This window comes from Palaemon carinicauda, chromosome 9 (assembly GCF_036898095.1).
Source record: "Palaemon carinicauda isolate YSFRI2023 chromosome 9, ASM3689809v2, whole genome shotgun sequence".
Taxonomy (NCBI): Eukaryota; Metazoa; Arthropoda; class Malacostraca; order Decapoda; family Palaemonidae; genus Palaemon; species Palaemon carinicauda.
The window spans coordinates 52,403,244-52,413,243 of NC_090733.1; the positions used below are offsets into that span (position 1 = coordinate 52,403,244).

At 28.9% G+C, this 10,000-nt stretch overlaps 1 protein-coding gene across 1 annotated transcript in view; it reads right to left on the reverse strand.

Moving 5' to 3' along the window:
* The window catches only part of LOC137646971 (ADAMTS-like protein 5), a 294,467-nt gene extending 290,608 nt beyond the window's left edge, over positions 1 to 3,859 (reverse strand). Inside the window, 1 exon segment of the mRNA XM_068380040.1 lies at positions 2,702 to 3,859. The gene's annotated coding sequence lies outside the window, so the exon portion shown is untranslated.
* Between the last annotated feature and the right edge of the window lie 6,141 nt (positions 3,860 to 10,000).

Here is a 10,000-nt window from a genome sequence, read left to right on the forward strand (position 1 = left end):
TATTTTTACATAATTTTAGAATATCCTCTACTTTAGCTTTCTCTCGAATGCATATTGATCTTTTTATGTCTTTTAGTATTATATATATATATATATATATATATATATATATATATATACACATATATATAAAGCCATATATTTACATTTATATATATATATATATATATATATATATGTATATATATATATATATATATATATATATATATATATATATATATATAATAGATACTGTATGTATATACATACTGTATACATACATACATATATATATATATATATATATATATATATATATATCTATACATATATATATATATATATATATATATATATATATATATATATATATATATATATATATATATATACACACACCCACAAATAGTAACACGTGTAAAATGTTTCATAGCAGTTTCCAATCGTAATTCCGTAATTGGTGAACTGAGGCCAGCCATGAAGCGGTTATCAATTAAAAATGTGACGAGAGAAAGCAGAATATTAATCATCCTTCAACTATATGTAATAACACCAAATAGAAACAATCTAATCAGTTTCATAGTCATGGTCTCGAAAAACAAAATCATTGGAGATTATTCAGGATAAAAGGTTTGATTTGCATATAAACAACAAACATACTGCAGTTCATCATTTTTGCCATTATTATTTTCAATATAAAGTATATTATCATTATCAATAATATACTTATTATTGTTATCATCTTTATTATTCTTGATCTCACATTATGTAAAATCTGTTTATAACATTATCTTCATCCACGAGAAGACTTTAAACTGAACAGAGAGAGAGAGAGAGAGAGAGAGAGAGAGAGAGAGAGAGAGAGAGAGAGAGAGAGAGAGAGAGAGAGAGAGAATCAGTAGGGGGAAAATATAATAATCCAAAATACCTGCACCAGACGTATCGGTTTTGTTTTACTACAGTTCCTTCCATTCAGTGTTATCCGATATTGAATAGATTGCATCCCTCGCTGGCTAAGAATTTCATCGTAAGTAGGCGAACCTTCATGTGTACGTATTTAAGAGGGGAACAATTCAAGTGCAAGTCAAAGCTGTGGTTGAACGCACAAGGTACGTGAGAAAATTATGCAGAATCTGTTCATGCGTCTTGCATGCTGGAGGAATACTTTACGCATGTATTTCTTGTTTGTTACTTCACCTTGCTATCATAGGCATCGTTTACTTCTACGGATATCCGAATATCTTGATTTCATATCATTAGTTTTCTTATGGTAATCATTATCATTATTTTGGTGACCTTCAGTGCGTATATATATATATATATATATATATATATATATATATATATATATATATATATATATGTATACATATATATATATATATATATATATATATATATATATATATATGTATATATATATATATATATATATATATATATATATATATATATATATATATATATATTACTCTTCCTAACACATACACATACATAATCTTTAGCATCATCATCATTTTTATAATTTAACATTTCACCAGACATGTATAGATTAAATAAGATTTTAAACAACATGAACGTGTATTGTCCGTGGAAAAATATCAGTTTTTCTACTGAAATAATTAACTCAAATTTACGCATATTTTTCGAGGACTTTTAGGTGAAAATCTTTAATACAATAATTTTAGATTTATATTTATTTTGCGCAAAAACCAAGGTTTCCTGAAAATATAATTAAAAAATTTCTGTCAATCTGTATATGTGTTAAAATACTATATATCGAGAAGTTATAAGTAGGCTATACTGAAAGTATTTATGTATATATATATATATATATATATATATATATATATATATATATATATATATATATATATATATATATATATATATATATATTATACATATATATATATATATATATATATATATATATATATATATATATATATATATATATATATATACATACATACATAAATCGAATAATGGTTTCTCTTCGGACAGACTGTCCTGCAGATAGTTTTCAGTATAACAGTAGAAATACATTTAATTCTCTACATTTATTGTTTGATGTCGACCATTGTTTCGGATCACTTTGCTACTCTTCTTCAGGACTACATTGGATTTTGAAACTACACTTTGATATAAAGGTTATGGTGTTCAAAATTCGATATAAAAATATTTATGAATTCTGAAAACATTCAACAAAACTGATAAATAAAAACTTTAGATTCTTTGAAATATAAATAGAAAAATTTAAGATAATTTCTTAAATACATAATTGATTTTTTAAAAGGTTTCAAAGAATTTCATGAAGCTCACAATTCTATATATATATATATATATATATATATATATATATATATATATATATATATATATATATATATATATATATATATCACATTAGTAAACGTAATACCTTGAAGAAAATGTTTAGCTGTCGTTTCCCACTTTAATCTTTTACAATATAATCAGGCATATTTTTACTTATAGCTTCAGTAAATATATAAATTTATTATCAGAGTTATTTTTATTGTTAATGTAGTTGTTAAGAAATAAAACTGCATCACAAACAGTTTAAGCATAACCTGAGAGAGAGAGAGAGAGAGAGAGAGAGAGAGAGAGAGAGAGAGAGAGAGAGAGAGAGAGAGAGATAACCACCAGTTTTAAATCATTCTCTTAATACAGTTTGATATATTATCTAAACACTGACCTGTTATATAGATATTTATAATAATCTATGGAGTTGGCGTTAAAAGAATCACTCTTGGATTTTCTCCCTATCGGCAAGTCTTCTATTCTTTATTCCGCAATATCAAGTTGAGGAGAGGAGGGAAGGAGAGATGGATTCTTCTCCTAATTCATCTTCTTCCGTCTACGAGGAACAACACCGAGTAGGCCATTTCCTTAGAGTTTCCTGGACGGTATTGTGTTTTGTATTCTCGTAAATGTCAAGTATTTGTCCATAAAGTGGTATATTTTTTTTTTTATTTCATTTTATCGTTCTGTTTCTGTCCTTTCTTATAAAAAGAACATTGTACAAAATCACGCTACTCGTCTGTTACTCTCAGGTTATATATAATTCTTTTAAATGTTTCATTTTCGATTAATTCCGAAAATACAATATTATTGTAATGAGTAACCTGAGGTATATAATGATATTAATGCATTTAGCTGGTGTAGTTGTGTGAACATAAGATGACTACTAATAATAGCCTCTCAGCTTGCTTATGACGTTATCACGAATGGAATAGCAATGGTCTTTAAAGATGTCCCTCTAATGTTATTGCCAATAGAATCTCCTCCGTCATCTTTATCTGGTTTTGCGATTCCGACAGCATCTCCATCATCATCATAATTGCAATATCTTCTCCCTCCTCATCACGTAGAAACAACAACCACTTCTTCTTCAGTGTCTCCTTCAGGGCTACTAAGCTGTATCTACGCCTACACAAGCCTATGTAATACACGATGACATGGTGAAATCTTGTTACAAAAAAAGGCCCGAGGAAAAAAAACAACTAGTGGATCTTATATTATGGCACTGGTGAGCTTGCTCGTTGCTTTATTTGTTTGGCAATGAGTGTGTTCTTAGGTTGAAGTAATGTTGCTGAGTTCCAGAAACTTAAGACCTTTTCCAGATGCCTAAATTTTCTGCAACTGACGCCGTAAATATTTCTCTGCAAATGATCATCACTTGTGTTCATTAATCACTACTTAGTTCACTAGTCGCTATTTCTTTTTCCACCATAATGAAAATAAATGGCATAATATTTTAATGAAATTTCATAGTAAATGAGATAGAAGATCAACACGTTGGGGATGGGACGAGAAGCTGGGAAACGTATCCGACCACGCCGACGGTCACAGGCACACTGAAGGCCAAGTCTCTCACTGTCTCATGATATAGATGGCCAGGACGCCAACCAGTGAACGGGGCCAAAGGCAGAGAGAGAGAGAGAGAGAGAGAGAGAGAGAGAGAGAGAGAGAGAGAGAGAGAGCATTAGACAGGCAGACAGACAAAAAGAGAGGGGGAGAGAAAGATGTCTTAGCAACACAGAATCATGCCAATGGAAATTTCGGTTTTATTTATTTCTCAGGGTCTACACATATTTATTCAATAAAAAAAAAAATGTTTTGCCAGTTCAGCGCAAAATCATAGTAATGCCGGGTGCTACATTTAGATATACAGAGTAAGGTCAACACTGGAAGATAACCCATACATACCAAAAATCATCTGGCAGGTTTCTGCACTTTACCGGCTGCTTACGTATTCATATCTCCTCCTCCCTGTCCTCTTCTCTTCTTATTCTTTATCACTTTCTTCTCATTACTTTCAGGTAACGTTATGGATGATATTTTTTTTTATACACACGCGTATTATCCTTCCATTTTTCTTGTAATGAACACTCATTTGGTCCTTTAATGATAACAAATGTTTTGATAAGAATCCAATAGCCAACACAAAATAAGCATCTTTCACTATAATTAGTATATATATATATATATATATATATATATATATATATATATATATATATATATATATACATATATATATATATATATATATATATATATACATATATATATATATATATATATATACATATATACATATATATATATATATAATATATATTTATATATATATATGCATTTATATATATATATATATATATATATATATATATATATATATATATATATATATATATATATATATATATATGTATACATATACTGTATATGTATGTGTGTATGCGTATGTACTACTCTCTCTCTCTCTCTCTCTCTCTCTCTCTCTCTCTCTCTCTCTCTCTCTCTCTATATATATATATATATATATATATATATATATACACACACACACACACACACACATATATATATATATATATATATATATATATATATATATATATATATATATAAATAAATGCAAATTTACAGATGCTCAGCGTTTAATTATTAGGCATCCCTGCTTCTTCATACAGTAGGTGTTCGGTGCTACTTGGATTCCCTCTGACGTATTACTTGCATTTTTTTTAAGTTCTGCATTGAAGAACGCAAACGAACTCCTTCACAATATCAAGCTATCTTTTTTATTTTATTTGTGCGTACATGTTTGTGTTTGAGTGTTTGCAATGTTGTTTTGAGTGTATTATGTTCTTGTACTCGACAGGTCCTAAGATCAAATAACACCTGTCAAGACAGTTATGGTCACCTGCCTGTTTATCGGGGTGTTTAAGTCGGCTGTCAGCTGCGTGAAAAAATCAACCTGACTGACAGAATTGTTTATGATTTGTTTATCATTTTGATTGTTGAGGTGATTAAGATATTGACAATCAAGTGGAAAGAGGATGTGAGAGACTTCCGGTCTTACTACATTTGGATGGACTTGGATCAACGAAGGAAATTTATCTCAATTGTTTTTAACTATCACGTGTACCATTTTAAATCACCATCATAATGCTTTTCACTCTTTCTCAAACTCTTATGAATCACGAAAAAGACCACAATTCTCACTCTCATCGATAGTTTGTATTCTATAATCGGAATGTCAAATTATTTTATATATCTCATGAATTTATTTAACTTCTTTTACAATATAGGTCTTTTACAGATGTTAGCTTTCTAAACCTTACACCAGCATCACATTTATATAGTTTTACGGATGTCAAGACTTTGATATTGTACATTAATCACACATATTGAATCTATATATATATATATATATATATATATATATATATATATATATATATATATATATATATATATGGAATGAAATAGATTTTATTTTCCGTGAAAAGGTCAAGTGACCATACAATGGTGAGAAGCAAAATTTGTCCAAATATAAGAAAGAAATGAGAAAAAAACTCTTTAAAAAATCAGATAAACACTCGTCATAAGAGAAAAATCTGATGAGAATAGTAGCAATACAAAATAGGTACTCCCAGCTATATTATGAAACGGAAGCAAATAAAGAAGAAATAGACATTAATTTAAGAAAATTTAAATTGGATTCAGCACAAGAGATCGATGGAAAATTTCTAAAGAATATCAGGGAAACTACTAGAAAACACCAAAACCCTGATAAAGAAAAGATTGAAATGAGGGTAAAATCAAAGAGAGTTGAGATACAATTAGCAGAGCTATCCTGAACGATAAACAAACTAAACAACCAGATGCTCTCGTAAACACAATCACACAAAGATTAAGGACATACTGAAGAAAGGAATGAGAATCAAATTGATTGAAGAAGTCTCTAAATAGGGTGCCAACAGAAGTATTTTCTTTAAAGATGAAAATGGAGATATTTTGAAAGAGATAAATTAATGAAAAAAAACAACAGAGGATTACTGATTAATAATATACTGTACTGATATAAGATATAACTTTTCCCAATAGAAATAATGAAACACCTGAGCCTATACCAAACGTAGCAGTAGGAAAAGTAAATAAGTCATAAAAAATGCATGAGAAGAGATGAAGAAGCAAGAGAAGATGGCCAAACAATAGATTTAGTAACAGATGGAAGGATTTCATAGTGGTAAAACTAAACGAACTTTACACCAAATGTTTGCAAAAATGCTCTATATTTACTATTTAGAAAAAGTAGCATTATATTAATTCAAAAAAGGGAGGCAAGAATAGACCCGAAAATTTATAGATAAATTAGTGTGCTCTCAGTAATATAAGAAATATTTATAGAGATCATATTAGGCTAACAAGCCTTTAATGAACCAAGAGAGCAGGCGGGATTTACAAGCGGAAATTCAACAAATTGCCATATCCATATAATTAGCCAGCTAATGGAAAAATCATTAGAATTTGACAAACCAATTTGTATAGGATTTATAGACTAGCTTTTTAGAAAGCTTTTAATTCTGTCTAAGTACAGCAATTGTAAAACTACATAAAGATGGTGAGAAAATTCTTATTGAGAAAGGAGTCAGTCAGGGAAAAGTATCTAAGAATTTAGATTAGGATTTAATACCAATGGGGAATAACTTGACAGCTTAAGAGTTGAAGAAGACTTAGTTCTGTTAATAACATCGAGGGAGGAATAGTAAAAGACGATAGAAGATTTGGATAGAAGAAGCAAAAATGTAGGAATGAAAATGAATATGAGTAAAACTAAGATGATGTTTAATGATAATATAGAGAGACAACAAGTAGGGGTTAGGGATGAATCTCTGGAAATTGATGATGAATATATGTACTTAAGACAACAGTTAAAGTTCCCCAGGATATGAGACCGATTTAAAAAAAAAAAAAAAAAAAAAAAGATAAGCATGGAATGGAGAGCTTTTGGTAAACAAAATGAGGTTATGATATATAAACCGCCACATTCTCTGAAAAGAAAAACATATAATGAGATATTCATACTATGTATCAGAAATTTGGGACCTTTTTAATGCATTAGAACATAAATTAGTTACAATTCGAAGCGCAATAGAAAGAACAATGACGGGAATAACAGTAAAAGACAGAAAAGGAGCAACATGGATACGCGAGTAAAGTAAAGAAGAGAATATTCTAACAGCATGTAAGAAAATGAAATGGATATGGGCACGACATATAATAAAAAAGAAATGAAATATGGAATGAAAAAATATCAGATTATATTATTAAATATTGCCAAAAAAAAATAAATAAATAATGATAATAAACACAAAAGACAGGAGAATAAAGAGAAGACAATGGATTCACAAGCATAGAAAATTTTCAGTTGCGTATATTCATATATATATTATTATTATTATTATTATTATTATTATTATTATTATATATATATATATATACACATATATATATATATGTATATATATATATATATATATATATATATATATATATTTATATATAGATATATATATATATATATATATATATATATATATATATATATATATATATATATATATATATATATATGTATGTATAAATATATAGATATATATATATATATATATATATATATATATATATATATATATATATATACAGTATAAATATGTGTGTATATATATATATATATATATATATATACATATATATATATATATATATATATATATATATATATATGTATATATATATATATATATATATATATATATATATGTGTGTGTGTGTGTGTGTGTGTGTGTGTTTATGTATGTATAAAGATAAATATATATAAATAAGGAAATAAATAAACGATATGAGAAATATTTAATGATTATCAAGATATTTTAAAAACAGTAATAACATCAAAAAGTATTTCACATATAAACTAAAAAATGACTGATGTCAGCCTGTTCAACAAAAACACATTGACTGCAATTTTGAACTTTTGAAGTTTTATCGATTCAACTACCCGATTAGGAAGATCATTCCACAACATGGTCACAGCTGGAATATATCTTCTGGAATACTGTATAGTATTGAGCGTCATGATGGAGAAGGCCTGACTATTAGAAATAACTGCATGCCTAGTATTACGAACAAGATGGAATTCTCCGGGAAGATCTGAATGTAAAGGATGATCAGATTTAAGGAAAATCTTATGCAACACGCATAAGAACAGGAATTAGAAATTCAATATGTTGCAAGTTCCTGTCCAACATATTGAGATGAGAATTGGCAGCTGAAGAGCAGGCAGGAGAACAATAATAGAAAAAAGATAGAATGAAAGAATTAAAACACTTCTTCAGAATAGATTCATCACCGAAATTCTTAAAAAACTTTCTCCATAACCCATTTTTTTTTTGTGCAATTGGAGAAGACAGACCTAATGTGCTCCTCAAAAGTAAATTTGCTGTCGAGAATCACACCTAAAATTTTAAACGAGTCATACAGAATTAAAGAAACATTATAAATGCTGAGATTTGGTTGTTGAGGAACCACTGACCTTGGTCTACAATCATAATTTGAGTTTTGCTATTAAGGGATTCAGCAACAAACTGGTTTTCTAGTCAAAACCACATGCCATGTGTATATAGTATAAAAAAAAAAAAAATAGGCCAGGAACAATACCCTGAGGAATATCAGATATCACATTCCTATACTCACTATGGTGGCCCTCAACAATAACTCTTTGCGATCTATTACTTAAAGAATAAGAAATGATGCTAAGAAACGACCAACACACTCCCAACTGTTAGAGGTCAAAAACAAGGGCCTTATGATTAACCCGGTCAAAGGCAGCACTCAAATAAAAGCCAATCATACGAATCTCCTTACCACAATCAAGGGATTTCTGTACTGCATTGGAGACTGTAAGAAGGGCATCACATGCTCCAAGGCCTTTACGAAAACCAAATTGCAATTTAGGGATTAGATGATTACTTATAGGAAACCTATTTAGACGTTTTGCTAAAAAAACATTCAAAAACTTTAGACAAAATGAGAGTTATGGAAACGGGCATGTAATCAGTTGGACTTGAGCTACCACAAACACATTTACATAGCGGAGTAACATTACCCATTCTCCAACAAGTGTTAAAAGCTCCTCTTCTTGCTAACTTGCGTAAAATAACAGATAACTGTGGAGCTAAGAAATCTGCAGTTTTAGAGAAAAAAAAAGAAAAAAAGGAAAAATATCATTTGTGTCTACACCTCCATGAGCATCAAAGTCCATAAATGATAGTTTCAATTTCACGAGATCAAAAAGCTAAGCTACTTAGTTTAGCCTCAGGAAGAAAAGCATGAAGATCAAGTTTCTCATTACTCTGTTTACTGTCAAACACATCAGCCAAAAGGGTTGCCTTTTCCTTTGAACTGTGAGTGACAGAACCATATGATTTAAGTAAAGGTGGAACTGTTGTATCTACACCAAAGAATGCAGATTTTATTGGTAGTCTACCACCTATGTTCTTGGGTTGTACCAGAAAGGGTTCCTTTTTATTCTTCAATTGTATTCATTTTCAGTTGAAGCATATTCTCTCTGATCAAAAGCTCTAAGCTGAGTATAATTATTCTAAGTCAACTCTGATCTGTTACCCTTCCAAAGATGATAAGC